The following is a 17265-nucleotide window of genomic DNA, read 5'->3' on the forward strand; positions in this document are numbered from 1 at the left end:
TCGTTGCACTATTCAGTATTTTACCTCAGTAACACTTCTGAAGTTCGAGGGTTAGAGAACATCATCTTGATCATGCTTTCCGGAGTTATAAAGGAGAAGAAATTGCCATCGTCATCTTGAACCTACAACGATGTAGAAGACATAATGAATACATCAACTTTCACGAGATGCCTGGTTATTTCTATACTTATTTGTTATTGTTTCAATGACACACCCAACTTTATATTTCATAGACAACACACTTTGCTTTTACTGATGCGGAGTGTCTTGCCTAAGGACATTACATGTATAAAGTGGCCCTTCTGCTTGCCGTCCTCAAGGACCAAAACATATATCATATATGATAACCAAAATGTGCATTTTACCTCTTTTATAATACTCTCCCAGCTGAGTTCGCCGAAAGACATCTCTTTAAAAGCATCAAAATGCGGCATGCCTGGTTCCAAGCCTTTCAACATGTAGTGCACGAATCGCGCTTCTCCATCACTCTGAAATTGAAATAATGTGTTTTTGAAACAATTGTAATCACTTAGATAAAGCATTGAAGTAGTTCCATGGGTTAAGCATTCCCTCCTATCTAATGAGAAGACTTTAAGATCGATATGAGCCGCCGATTAGTCATCCTCGAAAATACAGAGTCAGTCGTATCCTCCTTCCCTCGCACACGTTACTGACCCTGGAGAAATCCGATGGTTATTCGCGGGACAAGGCGGACAAATCTACTCCGCCCAATCAAAACGGCTCTTACACCTCTCCTAGCAACTCCGTCACAATTGAAAACAAAAGAGCATCGACGTTTCTCTTGGCTGATAAAATGTGTGTCCATTCAGAAAAGATCGATGGGAATGACGACATTCGACCTATTATCTTCCTATTTACGTAGATATGCCGACGTCGGAGGAAGCTAATTAGACCGTTTCGGTTTACGCCATGCGTACGCGCTGGGCAGTATTCAAGGCTTTAATATGTCTTATGATATCTTTGGGGATATTTTCTTCATAAATCCCGTACGCAGAGCGGTTTTAAGGAGTATAGCTACATTGTATTTGTGGAATTGTGGAACGGCCCTACGATAATCAAACGATATATACGGTAGTCGGGTAGTCACGGTGACACAATGACTATGTGACGTCAGTCATCACGTGAGACATTTAAATACTTCCGTTCCCCTTGTAGAGGGAGGGGCATTGTCGGCCTAAAGATACATTTGTAACAAAGGCGTGAAAACGCAATATATAATGGGCAAAACAAACCGCGTATTGATGACATAATGAAAATGTTTCTTAAACTAGTATCCAAGGATTATGATGGGCTGGTCCAGGATTGTTTAGATAATCTCTACCTTGGCGTTTGCTCGGCTTACGATTTTACAGCTTAATATTCTTACCACGGGATGAGTCCGGGCCTGTTGTATTCAGACAGATTATTGCATATGGTTCTATAGAGGCCATGGCCGTCAACAGCTCAGCGCATAGTAGAATCCTTTGTTTCCGGACATTTCATCCTAGGACATTTTAAACTTCGACACCGGCCCAGTCCCTGTTTGTGGCCAACAATGTGGTTTCCCGCTAAACAATGCTGACATGCGACATTCCGTGGGGCACCAATTGTAAAATTGAATTCGCATAAGAGATTAGTACGAAATCCAGGGGCTTCTATACAAGACACTTCTGTCTTTAGCTATACATCCCTGCGGTATATCTGTGAGTATTACTTGATATTACCCACCATGCAGATAATGTTTCGTCAGAACGTGTCCAAATATCACTCTGTAACTTTACATGTGTCACAAGAAGAGTCGGTGCCTGCAGAAGCCGGAAGCCAGGAACTATTCGATGAAGAAGTTGCTGTTCGGTCACCTTCTCCCCCGCCAAGCAGACATCGAAATGTAGTGGTGCCCAGCACAAGTTCAAGAGCAGATGGACGTTCTGGGCAGTTGGCCGAAATCCGTAAGTTTATAGAATAAAATATCATAATGTTTATAGCTGGGTCCTCCAATCTCTAATATTGACAATACGCTGTAGTCACCTGAAACGGCGGGTTTATTTATTTCGGGAACATTTACCTAGGCTAAGACTAAGAGACTCCTCGCAACCCTAATTTATGAAGGGCGACAGAGACTAAATCAATAGTGTGCGACATCCGGGATACTGGTGACGACATGGGATCGTTCCCGCGCTCTCTATGGTATATAATCGCAGAATTGGCGTACTTAAGAAAGGCTTCTGACCACCAGAAGGCGGCCAATAACAAAATGGCTAATCAGATGGATGCCATGACAAGAGAAATCGCATCTCTGAAGAAGATGTTATCAAAATCATTCAAAGTAACCGAGTCAGTTATAATGGTGAGGTTCAATAACTATTGAAGAAGAATTCTTAATCTGAATACATTGTAATTTTAGCTCATGTTCTGAGAAACTAGGGATATTATGAATATCAGGGTCATTAGCGCAGACGGTAATGAGATCTATGTAGCTGGTGAAGAAGTAAAAAAAGTCCCCTGGAAAAAGTGTCCGGGTCTATTGTAGCTCAGGGACTGAAGCGCATAATAGAAACCTTTGTTCATCGAACATTCTATCCAAATTATAGGACATTTTCAACTTCTATACCGGAAAACGGCAGGGGTGATAATGGACTTTGACTGACAGGTATGGACATATTCTCTATACATATCATTGTGGCAGTTTGTGCAACTTCAACTAAGGCCTTTATGAATGGTTACGTTTATTTTCTTACATTTACATATCTATTTGCAGGAACCATATGACTGTTGGCTAAAAAAGTCATTTTCATTGACGTATGCATGCCAGACAACTGCCAATTGCTAGCAGTAAGTCAAGTTTTGAATTACAGTAGTTAGTAACCATAAACTGATGATCCCACGCCATGCAAACATTTCAAATCATGCTAGGTGTTCAGTGGTGGGCCTTATAATCAAGGACAACAATCACAACCAATCAGAATAAAAACTCGTTTAACCCTCTTTGTAAAACATGGCAATGATAAGGCCATGATGATCTTTCTGTTACCACCACGGCCACGGTGTCCGAAGGCCTGATCCAAGCCTATCTATTGACTGAAGTCATTCTAAATACTAGTTGACGGAACATGTGTACTGAATGGTCACTAGTGTTTTAAATATGATTCACCTTTCACCATGTCCTTTCTCTTTCAAGGATAAAATAACTTCGCTGCTGAATACGCACGGCTTAGATTCTACAGATCTGCACATTATCCAGGCGTGCTACAGTCACAAGAAACATAGGTTTACTCAGTACAGGAGTGACCTGAAGAGAAAGGTAATTCCTCTAATTTGTATGCATCTGCCTGGGTCCATCCAGAATACAGTTACCTTGTCTTTCGGCCAAGCTATAGCAATCGAAATCATTAAACGAAATTCACACAGTATGGAACATACACATGATTAACATTGAGTGTTCACCCCGGGGTGTTCACTAAACGATCTTAAGTTATTAATTAACGGCCCCAAAACTTATGAGAATCAATTATTAGAGTCCCAGGGTAACTTACATATAGGTCGCTATTAGCCTATTAGCAGCAGTTTATTAAGTGCTTAAGTCGCTTGACCAGTCTTATGTAACCTGGTACAATCACATGCACATCAACATCAACATTTCCACTCAACTGACAATATACTGCTCATCGTGATTATGTTGAATAGGATTGTCTGATGAGTGCTGTCTGCGTTGTTGGGCTGGAGTTTCGATATTATTCACCCTGCCCATTAACATAAATCTAAACTTATCCGATATAAACATATCTGATCCAGATTGATCTGACCTGTTCTGCTTGATATATTTACTGTAAGTGTATATTTCTATTCAACCGCTAAATGGAAACCCAAAGGGTACATCCCATGGCCATGCCGGTCGGTACATGATACATGGTTCATCCATCAGTGTGATATGTGCTTGTCATGGACCTGCCATAGAGTTACGATATATGTTTCATTACATGTATTCAGTTAGCAGCAAACATGTATCTGCAGATTGCAAGTGCCCCCCTCATGTACATGGAGATGGCCAAAATTAGACTATTCATCACTACTTTATTTTGACCAGACAAACAGCCATACCCAGTGATATTGCATTCTTATTAATCGTTCGCCATTTGCATTGCAGCGCTCATTTGCCTACAGCGTCAAGCTGTTCCGTCGAGATGAGGGCCCAGCAGAGCCAGAGGAGAAAGACTTTTGGCGTGGCTATACAAATTACAGGTGCCTAGCTGTGGATAGCCCCGACAGCTTGGCCAAGCTGTTGGAGATAGACGACAAGCGGGTGGGGAAAGCCATTGATTGTAACATGTAATTATGGGGGTTAATTGAATAGAAGGGATTAATTGTAAATAATTGTAAAGCGGGTGGGGAATCCGTTGATTGTAACATGTTAATATGGGGGTTAATTATATAGAAGGGATTAATTGTAAGTAATTGTGAAGTAAAATGATTGTAAATAAGGGGCAATTTTTTTTCTTTCAAATGTAAATAAAGTGATTGTAATTAAAGGGGTAAATTTAATTGTAATTGTAATTAACGTGTAAAAGAAATGATTGTAAATAAGATGAAAACATTATTGTAAGGTATGGTGTAAAATGCACATTAAGTTTAATATAATAAATATGGGTTAAAAAGATTTTATTTCTTTTCTTTCTAGTGGAATTATGATGGAACTCACAGCATAGAATCTACCACGGAAGTCCCATGAACGTTCCATCCATAGAAGTCCCATGAACGTTCCACCCATGGCCCATCAGTGGATAGCTGATGGGAGATCAGTTGTTAAACGTTGTTTGCGATAATCATGAACTATCCATCCATGGGCTCCATGGATGGAACGTTCCTGGGACATCAGCTATCCGTGGACGGAAACTTTTGCCTGTGTATCAGTAAGCAACCATTTTTCTGCAATTTATTGTGAGAGATGAGTGTTAAGCCACCGAAGTTCTACTAGAAATGGAAGATTTTCCTCCAAACAAGGCCAGTACATTGTATTCAACTCTTGTGTAGCAAGAAATGGGGATTCCCAAAACACCAGTGTGTCACTGGTAGAGATGAAACACCCTTCCATGGGCCAATGGTCACGATCGTTTTCTTTTTTCACTGGTAGTGGAAACAACCTTCCGTGGGAGCCTAGCCTCAATTGTCTTTCTCCCTGGTATAATAGTGGAAACAACCTCCCGTGGCCCTGACGTCTTTTTCTCTACCAGTATTATAAGTGGTGGAACACTCGAAGTACAACGCGTAATATTCACAACACTTTGTCAAAATATGAAAAATAGTTTTTTTTTAACCTAACTTACCACTCTGGAACGAATTCCGAGAGTTTTCCATTGCTTATTCACCTTTTATGAAACTCTTTTGCTATAGATCTTCGCGACTAAAGGTATATGCTGGCCCCTATTCCCCCTTGGCCAGCTAACGAATTCACCAGCTTTGGTTGGAAGGATAGCATATGACGTGTCATGTTTGGCGGTGAAGGACATCAGCAACCTCATTTGGCCACTCCCGCTACTAATTAATTTTTTCTTAGTTTTAACGAGATCATTGTCTACGTGAACGATTTCGTACACACTTAGAAACTTTCCATGCAAATCCTGTCATTGATCAAATATTTCGATGCTATTGTCAGCTTTAACTATAAGGTATTTGTTTCCAAGTAGATAGGCTTCGTTATATTTATACATGAACCATAAGTCATTGAAGACCTCCATCTTTGTTTTGTCATCAACGAGAGTTTTGCATCGGATTGTAAAAGGTCTGAAGGTAAACGAATAAATACATTCTCTATCACACTGGATATTTTTGAGTTGAACACTCCTTTCGTACAACCCTGCCTTTTGACGCTGTCCTGCTGAACCCAAGTTCTTTACATGTTTAAGCTTGAAGAAAAATCCACAGTCTTGTATCTTGAACCAGTGTAGAAATGACAGTGAGACAGCGATGGGTCCGTTCGTCTTGCTGTTGCCATATCTTCGTTTCGTCGCATAAGTTAGCTCGAAGAAAACATTTTCTCCGCATGTCGCCACTCTTAACCACCGAAAACGTTTACGCCCACTCACAAGATGCGTCTTAAATTCATTATAAGGGATTTTTAGTTTCCGTATGTTACCTTCAAGTTCAAATATGGTTATTTTGACAGTCGTCCGTTCCGACACAAACCAGTTAGCTCGTGTATTACTTATTCCTACAAAACTATTCCTATACTCACCAGATATGAGGACTAGCTTTTTTACAGTGAAATGCCTAGTCAGTATATAAGAAGACATTGTCTTGTTCAGGCGATAGACATACACATTTCGAGGCGTTGAGAAGATCATATCGACAGGAGCGGCCATCGCGACTACCTGGAGTCCCTGGTGGTAATAAACTCTAGCACTATGCGCTGGAAACTCTCCTTTAATTGTGATATCTTGCTTCAAGTGATATAGATGCTGAATCACAGAGAACAACATCTTTAGTGAGAGCTGCAACCGATATGTTTAGCCGAGTCGTTCGTTTGCTGCCCAAACATTATTTGCCGTCGGTGCCACTCGGATATTGACGCAAACCTCAATTTATCTTGGTATTGACTCAACCATCAAAGATAGAGAAAAATCAGTGACCCATTGTTCGGAACAAACCCAACTCCCGAGCCATTGCTCGTTAAGATTCGGAAAATCAGTCATTGATTCTTCGGGGGAGTCAGCTGAACAACACAAATTCTGAAAGAGTATCCTCGGTAGCCTATGTTTAAATGGTATTCTGTACGGTCTTCCGAAAAGTACTATTTCACTTAAGCGCATTCGAAATTGGGCTGCCAGGAGAGTTTGCCGCCGGCGGAAATTTGAGCACATAAATCCTGTGCTCAAAGAGTTACACCTGCTGCCGGTAAAATGCAGGATCTCACACAAGGCGTTTCTTTTGGCATACAATGTTTTAAACGGACCTCCACCAAAGTATTTCGATGGGATACTACGACCAGAGAACAATCCACAGCACACACGATCTTCAAACATTGTCCAACTTTCTGCAGCCGTTCAACGATCTCCCAAACATGTGAAACTCCCTCCAAACAATGACACTTTCAAAAGTCGGCTTAAGACCAAGTTGTTTCAGGACGACTTTGGTAGCTAGGGTAGCGGCTTTATCAGGTTTTGGGAAGGGGAAAAATAAATATTACTTTATTATTACTATCATCGAAGAAGGGAGAAAAAGGGAAAAGGGGAAGAAAAATGATTTTATATCTTTCCCGAGTCATTTCAACTATGTCTAGATGTGTTTCGAGGCCACTAAAGCCAAGTTGCTCTTTCAAGTGCTTATCCATAAATAACCTATTTTCGGACAAGGTTGTCTCATCTTTTTATTTAAGAGGGTGATATATTATGATGTTCGTATCTCAGCCCATCATCAAGAGATCCTCATGCATCAGACATCATTTTAAAGAATAAGCCAGTACCAATAGCTCAATTTCAGGAATTTCTCCCTACAGCCTCAATTTCGCAGAGTGGGTCACATATCTCAATATCATAGTGACACAGAGACAAAATAAGGACCTTCTATCCGTTAATTTAACCATAACCCGCGTATGAGGCATAAATTTAGTCGGTAAGAACTGGTCTACTAAATGACTTTCAATTTAAAAAAAGGGTTGGTTCTGGGTCCTCAATATCTGAATTGTTTGTAACGGGAAAGCCATTCTGAGCGGTCAAGGTGTCACTATAGAGACAGGGACAAAGGCACAATCAGGAAGACATTTCTGAATTCCTCAGGCAGGGACTTTCAAAAGGGATCAGGGCCATGGAGAATCGGAGGATATGACTCAGGAAGATGAAGACTCTACTGTTCCACAAAGGACAGACACTAATATGTGATTATATATTTTAATGTCAACACTTGACTTCAACTATTTACAACTATTTACAACTACACAAATACAGTGAAACTCTTTAAACACAGCAATCAGCTCTTGGTCTGATTAAAACACTCTCCAAACAATCTCATATTTACAGTAAATGGTTGATAGAAGGATATCGACTCATGTTGATATCTTCGCCGTCTATAAGACGGACCATGAGTTCAATTAACTCGTCCAAAAACTCAACTAGATCTTCTAGTTCTATAAAAGTGCCAATGATGATGATATCATCTGGATATATGTGCACACTTGGTGCATCCAGGGGAACCGAAGGTTCTGGCATCTTTAGAATTCATTGTTTATCTCCCCAGAAATACCAATAGATTAGATAGGATTGCTCTAATATAACCCTCTGGGTTTAGGAGCTGACTCAAGTCAATTTGGAGTTGGTACACCAAAAAGATCAAAGCTACTGCCCTTGCTTTGCCTATAGATTAATCAAAGTACATTCATCCTCATGGATAACCAGTGCTGCTATTAGCAAGCTACACAATGCATAAACATGTGCGTGAGGAATCTGACAGAATGTAAGACAGTACTAACCTGACTTAAATGATAATTCTCAGTGTACATATGTACTAGTAAGAGTTCTACTAGGAGAACCGCTAGTTGGCTAATTGGGCCTGGTGTGCAGGCAATCTCATTGTTTTGGGGCTTACATGAGCTTTTATACCCCCCTACGGGGTCCTCCCACGGGCTTTCCCGTCCCCAGATAAATTACGATTCTTGAAAGATGCTCAATGTTTTGAAAGATGCACCAACTTTAGGCACAATTTGTAACCACACTTCAAAATCCAGAGCTTTGAAATCGACATCCCCAGATGCTATAAACATAGTTTTACCACATGAAACATTTCAAAACACTTTTATGCTCAAAATATCTTGCTTTGAACCACTTTAAAACTTACAACACGCGGAAAACAAGGGTCCAGCTTCCAAACAAATTGATGAGAATGACGTCATCAAACATGGCGGACAAGTTTACAAAAGTCCGAAATTGCACCCGTAAAAACACTTATTACAAATACACAGTTACTTATAAACTTACCAGGAAGCTCTAGATAAATTGGTCCTAAGGAGACAAAGGTCCCTCCAAAGTTTGATGATCTAACACCACACAGTTTTGTGTAAAATTGTCTTCAAACACGAAAATCTGCTCCGGTAAAAATCTTCTAGGTACACATAAACTGCTCACCCGGAGAACGAGTACTGATGGCACAGCGGTTGTATGTAAAATGCGGACTAAAACCGGTTCCAAGATGAACGAAATAGCTAAAGGTTAATTTTGTTACATTTTAATGGAAAAAAATTGGAGTGGTTCCATCTAAACTACCTCAATGTGTCAAAATTAGAATTCAGCGTAAGATGTTGCTACATGCACTTAACTATTTTTTGACCAAATTTTCGATTCGGCGACTCATGGTTCTCACCGCCTCAATTGCTGATGCTTTCGTGTTGTTCCTAAAGTAAAGTTCAATCGGGGTTGATCGACTTCCCAGGATTGTAGCTGACACGAGGTCGAGTTACACTTTGTAACCGCCGCCGTATACGTGCAGACGCACACAGCCACGACGAGTAACAGCACAATATGGCTTAGGATCTAATAGACTGCAAGCCATACATGCCATAATCACATTGAAACCTTAGACATTAGATATTACGAGTATTTGCTATGGAAATGTGCTAACTCTATGTGTTAGTGTTAAAGCAATGTCATGCAGGCTAATTCGGAGTGAACACAAGAATAAAAAAAATGTTAATTTTGAATTAACCTTTGGTTGTCCCAGAACGTTGCAAAGTGATCTAATCTCATGGTTAACAGCGGGCTTATTCTTGTTAATAGTGTTAACCCAGAGTTTACCGAAAGATTTAACGTCGTCATTGATAGGACACAAACTGACAGTTAATCTTTAACCTTTTTGCCCGGAGAAAGCGTTTGAATGTTGTCACAGATTCGATGTTGTGCCCAGATTGACCCTGCGACCAGTGATGACACAACCGACGGGTTTCTGCACTTCACGTTTAATATAGGAACTAAAATAGAATAAACAGGAAACATACTAAGTAACTGGTAGAAATTTAACTACTATGAACAAGTAAACACACCCAGCGGCAAGCATGCAATTAGCTTAACTAAATTACTAATTAATTAATTACCCGGATGGAGCTCCATACACCACACAGTACTTTGACCCGCCCATACATATACAATCCCAGACGGTCATACCCGACAACACCCTGTCCTCCCACATGTAAATTACCACTGTACACTTCCACAGGCCTATTACACAAAGATCTATACAAAGCTGGCTATCTACAACCAAACTAATACAAACTGGCTTATCACACCAAACTAATACAAACTGGCTATCACACCAAACTAACTAAACAACCCAACTGAATACGTGTAACTACTTTGAAACTGGTTTCACTGAACCTAGCGGTGTCAACCAAGTGTACATTGTATATTACAAAAGGTTTGGCACACTTACCCTAAGCAAATTCACACCTCATTCCTTCTCCTCATTCTCACCAGACAGGAAGTGCTCAGAAACCCACTGGGCAACTTCCTACAACACAACCATGTAAATGTAATTTCACACTGATGTAATTCCGAAAGTGGTGATTCTCTTGACATGGGAAATATCTTTTTTTGAAGTACAGAACCATTTCGTTTGATTTCTGCCGGTGTTGTATACCACAAGCAAACCGCTCGACCCGCAGCCTAAAGGTTTTCCAAGCCAATGACCACTACTCGGGTGTGGTCTGATATATATCTCTTGAAATCAATCCCGTGCGGTTTTGTGTATGAAACCTCGGAAAATCAGAAATCAAACCATGTAAACCATGGTAACCGAGTGAGCCCATTAAAAATCATACAGATTCCAGACCAAATTTCCCGCTATTTTTAAAAAAGGACCGACTGAATCTGGATAGTGAGTTCTTGCCTGATGCCGAAATAAGATCCAGCCCCACCAATCATCAGTCTGGAAAGTGCAGATATATCTCTGGGCTACTACTCGAGAACCTCCTTGGACATGGAGGACCAGAAAAATAGAATACCTCTCGATCAATAATCTACCACGTATACCATTGAGAGAAACCAATAGTGTTTTACACTGTCACTTGGTTGCTCAAAAAGCTACACGTACCTTCTTCTGGTATACCCGTGAACCCATTTGACGACACGCCACCACCCTCTCCATACACGTGGCCTTCTTTTCACTCAGATGACAGAGAAACCGTGCATCAACGTGTAGCGCGGCTACTGTTAAACAGTCCGGATTGATACACAATAGAGCACACGCTAAAAGAGAAATAGCATCGTATGTGCCTCCATCTGGCTGGCCGATGCCGATGTCAGAGACAACTATAGTGAACTCTGCAATGTGTGCAAGCGCCGCCATGTCTACCAAAGCCACCGAACATTAAAAAAACTAATAAATCCAGCGATCACCTAGCACTGTAAGGTAACGCTGTTAAACGTCATAATTGATCTGTTTGTCTGCAGCAAGATGTCTTAACATGCCATATTCAATATTTTGATACCACTGCGCTGATGATTCAGGGTTATCTAAGGCACATCGGATCGGATCTTCGCAGTCCAGGTGTGATGAATCCCATTTATTGTAGTCAATTGAGCTATTTAATCTAAGATCAGAATCATGTAACCATAACCATGGTCATAATGTTATCCAAGATCATAGTGATGTAATATGGAATCAGTTAGAATCAGGAATGAACATTCATGTAGGACTGGACAATAGTGCAGATCAATTACTTTACAATGACTTAACAATGACTTGACAATGGCGAGTGGTTGGGTGATCTATGGTTGTTGGTGTGTGCTTTTGGCGAGGACTCAGAAAGACTCCAAGGAAAGCAGTTGGTTATGCTTGCCTTGTGATTTGAATTGATTGGAGCTCCAGAATCCCTTTTCGGGGAAGCTGTTTATCGAATCCGGACTTTTCGGTTCGGGAATTATGATCGCCTGGCGTTGGTGCCGAATGTGTCGAATTGGAGCTCCAGAATCCCTTTTCGGGGAAGCTGTTTATCGAATCTGGACTTTTCGGTTCGGGAATTATGATCGCCTGGCGTTGGTGCCGAATGTGTCGAATTGGAGCTCCAGAATACCTTTTCGGGGAAGCTGTTTATCGAATCAAAGTACATTCATCCTCATGGATAACCAGTGCTGCTATTAGCAAGCTACACAATGCATAAACATGTGCGTGAGGAATCTGACAGAATGTAAGACAGTACTAAGCTGACTTAAGTGATAATTCTCAGTGTACTAGTAAGAGTTCTACTAGGAGAACCGCTAGTTGGCTAATTGGGCCGGTAAAAATCTTCTAGGTACACATAAACTGCTCACTCGGAGAACGAGTACTGACGGCACAGCGGTTGTATGTACAATGCGGACTCAAACCGGTCCCAAGATGAACGAAGAAGCTAAAGGTTAATTTTGTTACAGTTTAATGGAAAAAAATTGGAGTGGTTCCATCTCAACTACTCACAATGTGTCAAAAATAGAATTTAGCGTAAGAGGTTGCTACATGCACTTAACTCATTTTTGACGAAATTTTCGCTTCGGCGACTCATGGTTCTCACCGCCTCAATTGCTGATGCTTTCGTGTTGTTCCTAAAGTAAAGTTCAATCGGGGTTGATCGACTTCCCAGGATTGTAGCTGACACGAAGTCGAGTTACAGTTTGTAACCGCCGCCGTATACGTATAGACGCACAAAGCCACGACGAGCAACAGCACAATATGGCTTCGGATCTAGTAGACTGCAAGCCATATATGCCATCATCATATTGAAACCTTAGACATTAGATATTACGAGTATTTGCTATGGAAATGTGCTAACTCTATGTGTTAGTGTTAAAGCAATGTCATGCAAGTTAATTCGGAGTGAACACTAGAATAAAAAAACTGTTAATTTTGAATTAACCTTTGGTTGTCCCAGAACTTTGCAAAGAGGTCTAATCTCATGGTTAACAGCGGGCTTATTCTTGTTAATAGTGTTAACCCAGGGTTTACCGAAGGATTTGACCTCACCAAATGCTTCTTAACCAGTGCCCGAGTTCATTAAATCCAGGAAACAGGTAACCTTTAACCTTTTTGCCAGGAGTAAGCGTTTGAATGTTGTCACGATTTGATGGTGCGCCCAGATTGACGCTGCAACCAGTGATGACACAAACGACGGGTTTCTGCACTTCACGTTTAATATAGGAACTAAAATAGAATAAACAGGAAACATACTAAGTAACTGGTAGAAATTTAACAACTATGAACAAGTAAGCACACCCAGCGGCAAGCATGCAATTAGCTTAACTAAATTACTAATTAATCAATTACCCGGATGGAGCTCCATACACCACACAGTACTTTGACCCGCCCATACATATACAATCCCAGACGGTCATACCGGACAACACCCTGTCCTCCCACATGTAAATTACCACTGTACACTTCCACAGGCCTATTACACAAAGATCTATACAAAGCTGGCTATCTACAACCAAACTAATACAAACTGGCTTATCACACCAAACTAATACAAACTGGCTTATCACACCAAACTAACTAAACAACCCAACTGAATAGGTGTAACTACTTTGAAACTGGTTTCACTGAACCTAGCGATATCCACCAAGTGTACATTGTATATTACAAAAGGTTTGGCACACTTACCCTAAGCAAATTCACACCTCATTCCTTCTCCTCATTCACACCAGACAGGAAGTGCTCAGAAACCCACTGGGCAACTTCCTACAACACACCCATTCAAACCAAACATTAACCCCTTCACACCAACACACATACTGACACACTGACAACCATAGGTAGAAATGACGCGTTTTGTGACAAATGTTTAGAAGTAGAAAGTGCCCTCCTTGAAAAGGTTTCCGGCCCTGTTGTATCCTGAGGAATTGTGTAATATGTTATGGTGGCCTCAACCGTCAACAGCTGAGAGAATAAAGCGTATAATCAAATCATTATTCCCCGAACATTTTATCCAAGGACATTTCAACTTTCTACACCCTATTCAAACAAACGTATCCCACACAGCAACCAAATTATATGCACGGGTGAAGCCTAATTCTGTTATAAGCTACACAGAGCAATGTTTTGAAGTCTCATCTAGCGAACTATGTTGTGAGTCAAAGCGCAGAACTAATGTAATTCCGAAAGTGGTGATTCTCTTGACCTGTGAAATATCTTTTTTTGAAGTACAAAACCATTTCGTTTGATTTCTGCCGGTGTGGTATACCACAAGCAAACCGCTCGACCCGCAGCCTAAAGTTTTTCCAAGCCAATGACCACTACTCGGGTGTGGTCTGATATATATCTCTTGAAATCGATCCCGTGCGGTTTTGTGTATGAAACCTCCGAAAATCAGAAATCAAACCATGTAAACCTTGGTAACCGAGTGAGCCCATAAAAATCATACATATTCAAGACAAAATTTCCCGCTATTTTAAAAAAAGGACCGACTGAATCTGGATAGTGAGTTCTTGCCTGATACCGTAATAAGATCCAGCCCACCAATCATCAGTCTGGAAAGTGCAGATATATCTCTGGGTACTACTCGGGAATCTCCTTTGACATGGAGGACCAGAAAAACAGAATACCTCTCGATCAATTATCTATCACGTATACCATTTGGAGAAACCAATAGTGTTTTACACTGTCACTTGGTTGCTCAAAAAGCTACACGTACCTTCTTCTGGTATACCCGTGAACCCATTTGACGACACGCCACCACCCTCTCCATACACGTGGCCTTCTTTTCACTCAGATGACAGTGAAACCGTGCATCAACGTGTAGCGCGGCTACTGTTAAACAGTCCGGATTGATACACAATAGAGCACACGCTAAAAGAGAAATAGCATCGTATGTGCCTCCATCTGGCTGGCCGATGCCGATGTTAAAGACAACTATAGTGAACTCTGCACTGTGTGCAAGCGCCGCCATGTCTACCAAAGCCACCGAACATTAAAAAAGCTCATAAATCCAGCGATCACCTAGCACTGTAAGGTAACGCTGTTAAACGTCATAATTGATCTGTTTGTCTGCAGCAAGATGTCTTAACATGCCATATTCAATATTTTGAGACCACTGCGCTGATGATTCAGGGTTATCTAAGGCACATCGGATCGGATCTTCGCAGTCCAGGTGTGATGAATCCCATGTTTTGTTTTATTTCTTCCCTATATTAATTGGTGAGTTTATTGTGAGTCAATTGAGCTATTTAATCTAAGATCAGAATCATGTAACCATAACCATGGTCATAATGTTATCCAAGATCATAGTCATGTAATATGGAATCAGTTAGAATCAGGAATGAACATTCATGTAGGACTGGACAATAGTGCAGATCAATGACTTTACAATTTATCAATGACTTGACAATGGCGAGTGGTTGGGTGATACTGTAAAATATGCGATAAGCGAACGGCCCACAAAACTGGTCGAGAGGAAATCATTGCGTATACATGTGCAGGTCCTTTGAAATAGGCCTACATGACGCTAATGACACGCTATTGAGCATGTACATGTACCACAAAATCCATGACTGATATCCCTTTGAATTTAGATGACATTGAATAACCTATTTAACGCTGGCCTACTCGTGCATTTAAGATTGTCAATCGCAAGCGTCAGCAAGAAACCAAAATGATGTGCACTGTCTTTTTTGGCATTTTGATAATGTTTTCTGATTTCGTTCATCCAATGGAGAATGGCGACATCAATAATGTTGATGAAAATGTCGATGCCTTACAACCTCCTGCTCGGCGTCACCGATCGTATTCACTGGCGGAGAAAATCCGTCTGCTCGATGACTATGAAAACGAAAACATCAGGCAGCCTCATGGGATTTCATCGGCCCAGTTTGCCAGGGAGCATAACATCTCCTCCGGGACTATGCGCCGATGGCTCCGCGAAGAGGATGACCTCCGAGAGAGACATCGCGAAACTACGAGCAGGCAGGTCAACAGGCGCAGACAAAGACAAAGAGGCATTGGTGAGTGCTGTATTGTACTTTTAACAGAAAATTAACGCCATCTTCCATGTCATTTTCTTTTCAAATTTGATGTCCATGAGAACCTGGAACTTTAAATTTGATACTGTTCTTTTCTAAAGTCCACATTTTTTTCAGCCTTATGGCCAGAGGTTGACAGGTCAGTTCGTGAATGGATGGAGACAAGGCGACAACATGGGGTACCTGTCTCGGGCGACGACATGATGATTAAATCTGAGCAGTCTTTCCGAACATGGTGGGCAGTGCTTCCCGAACAGCAGCAACAGGAATACCGGCAGCATCGGCCACAATTAACAGACTTCAGGGCGTCCATAGGGTGGCTAACTGGTTTTCTCTCCAGGAACGGGATTAGGTTTAGGAAACAATGCAAAAATTTTACGGCTATTCCCGAAAACGCGGATGAACTTGTGGCCAATTTTCAGCAAAATGTTGCCCAGACGGTTGATGAAAATGGGATTGAACTTGTGATAAACATGAATGAAACGTTTGCTCTTTTTGACATGGTGCCACAATACACCTACAATGAAAAGGGGGCAAAACAAATTGATCTTCGCACGTCCCGAGGGAATCCGAAACTAGGATGTACCGTAACTTTAGGGATTACAAGGGATGGGAGAAAGATGCCTGCGAGTGTGATACTCAGAGGACTGAGGGCTGACGGGGAAGTAATCCAGGATTTGAGGGAAAATGCACCGGACAATGTCCGAGTAACCGGGTCTGAAACAGGTTGGGCAAACTGGCAGACACTACTATCGTAGGTTCATGACAGTCTTCTCCCTTTTGTAGGTGATGCCTTTCCATTTTTGTTGATATGGGACATGTTCCCAGCCCATAGAAATGACAAGGTTCAGCATCACATTGAAGATGCGCCTGGTTTTATCCAGTTGGGTCCAGGAAGATGTACTTCTTTGGTCCAGCTGTTTGATAAAACTGTCATCCGTTCCTTCAAAATTAACATGCGTAAAATGTGGAAGGCCTGGAAGATCCAAAGTAATGATGAACATGGTCGTTGTGAGCCAATTACTAGGGATACGCTTTTGCGCATTATCAGGGACTCCTGGGCCCCTACAACGGAAGAGGCAATCCATACGGCCTGGCGTGCGTGCGGAACGCTTCAAGGAGATGAGCCAGTGCCAGATCACGTTGATCAAGACATTATTGATTTTGATAACATTGAAATCGAAGACAATGGTCTAGAATTTGTAGATTTGGACGAAGAATTGACTTAAACCCAGTATTAATCATCACATCCTGTTTGTCTTTCTTTTCATCCAATTCAACTCAATGAGCCCAGGTACTTTTG

This window comes from Lineus longissimus, chromosome 13, assembly GCF_910592395.1.
Source record: "Lineus longissimus chromosome 13, tnLinLong1.2, whole genome shotgun sequence".
Classification (NCBI taxonomy): domain Eukaryota; kingdom Metazoa; phylum Nemertea; class Pilidiophora; order Heteronemertea; family Lineidae; genus Lineus; species Lineus longissimus.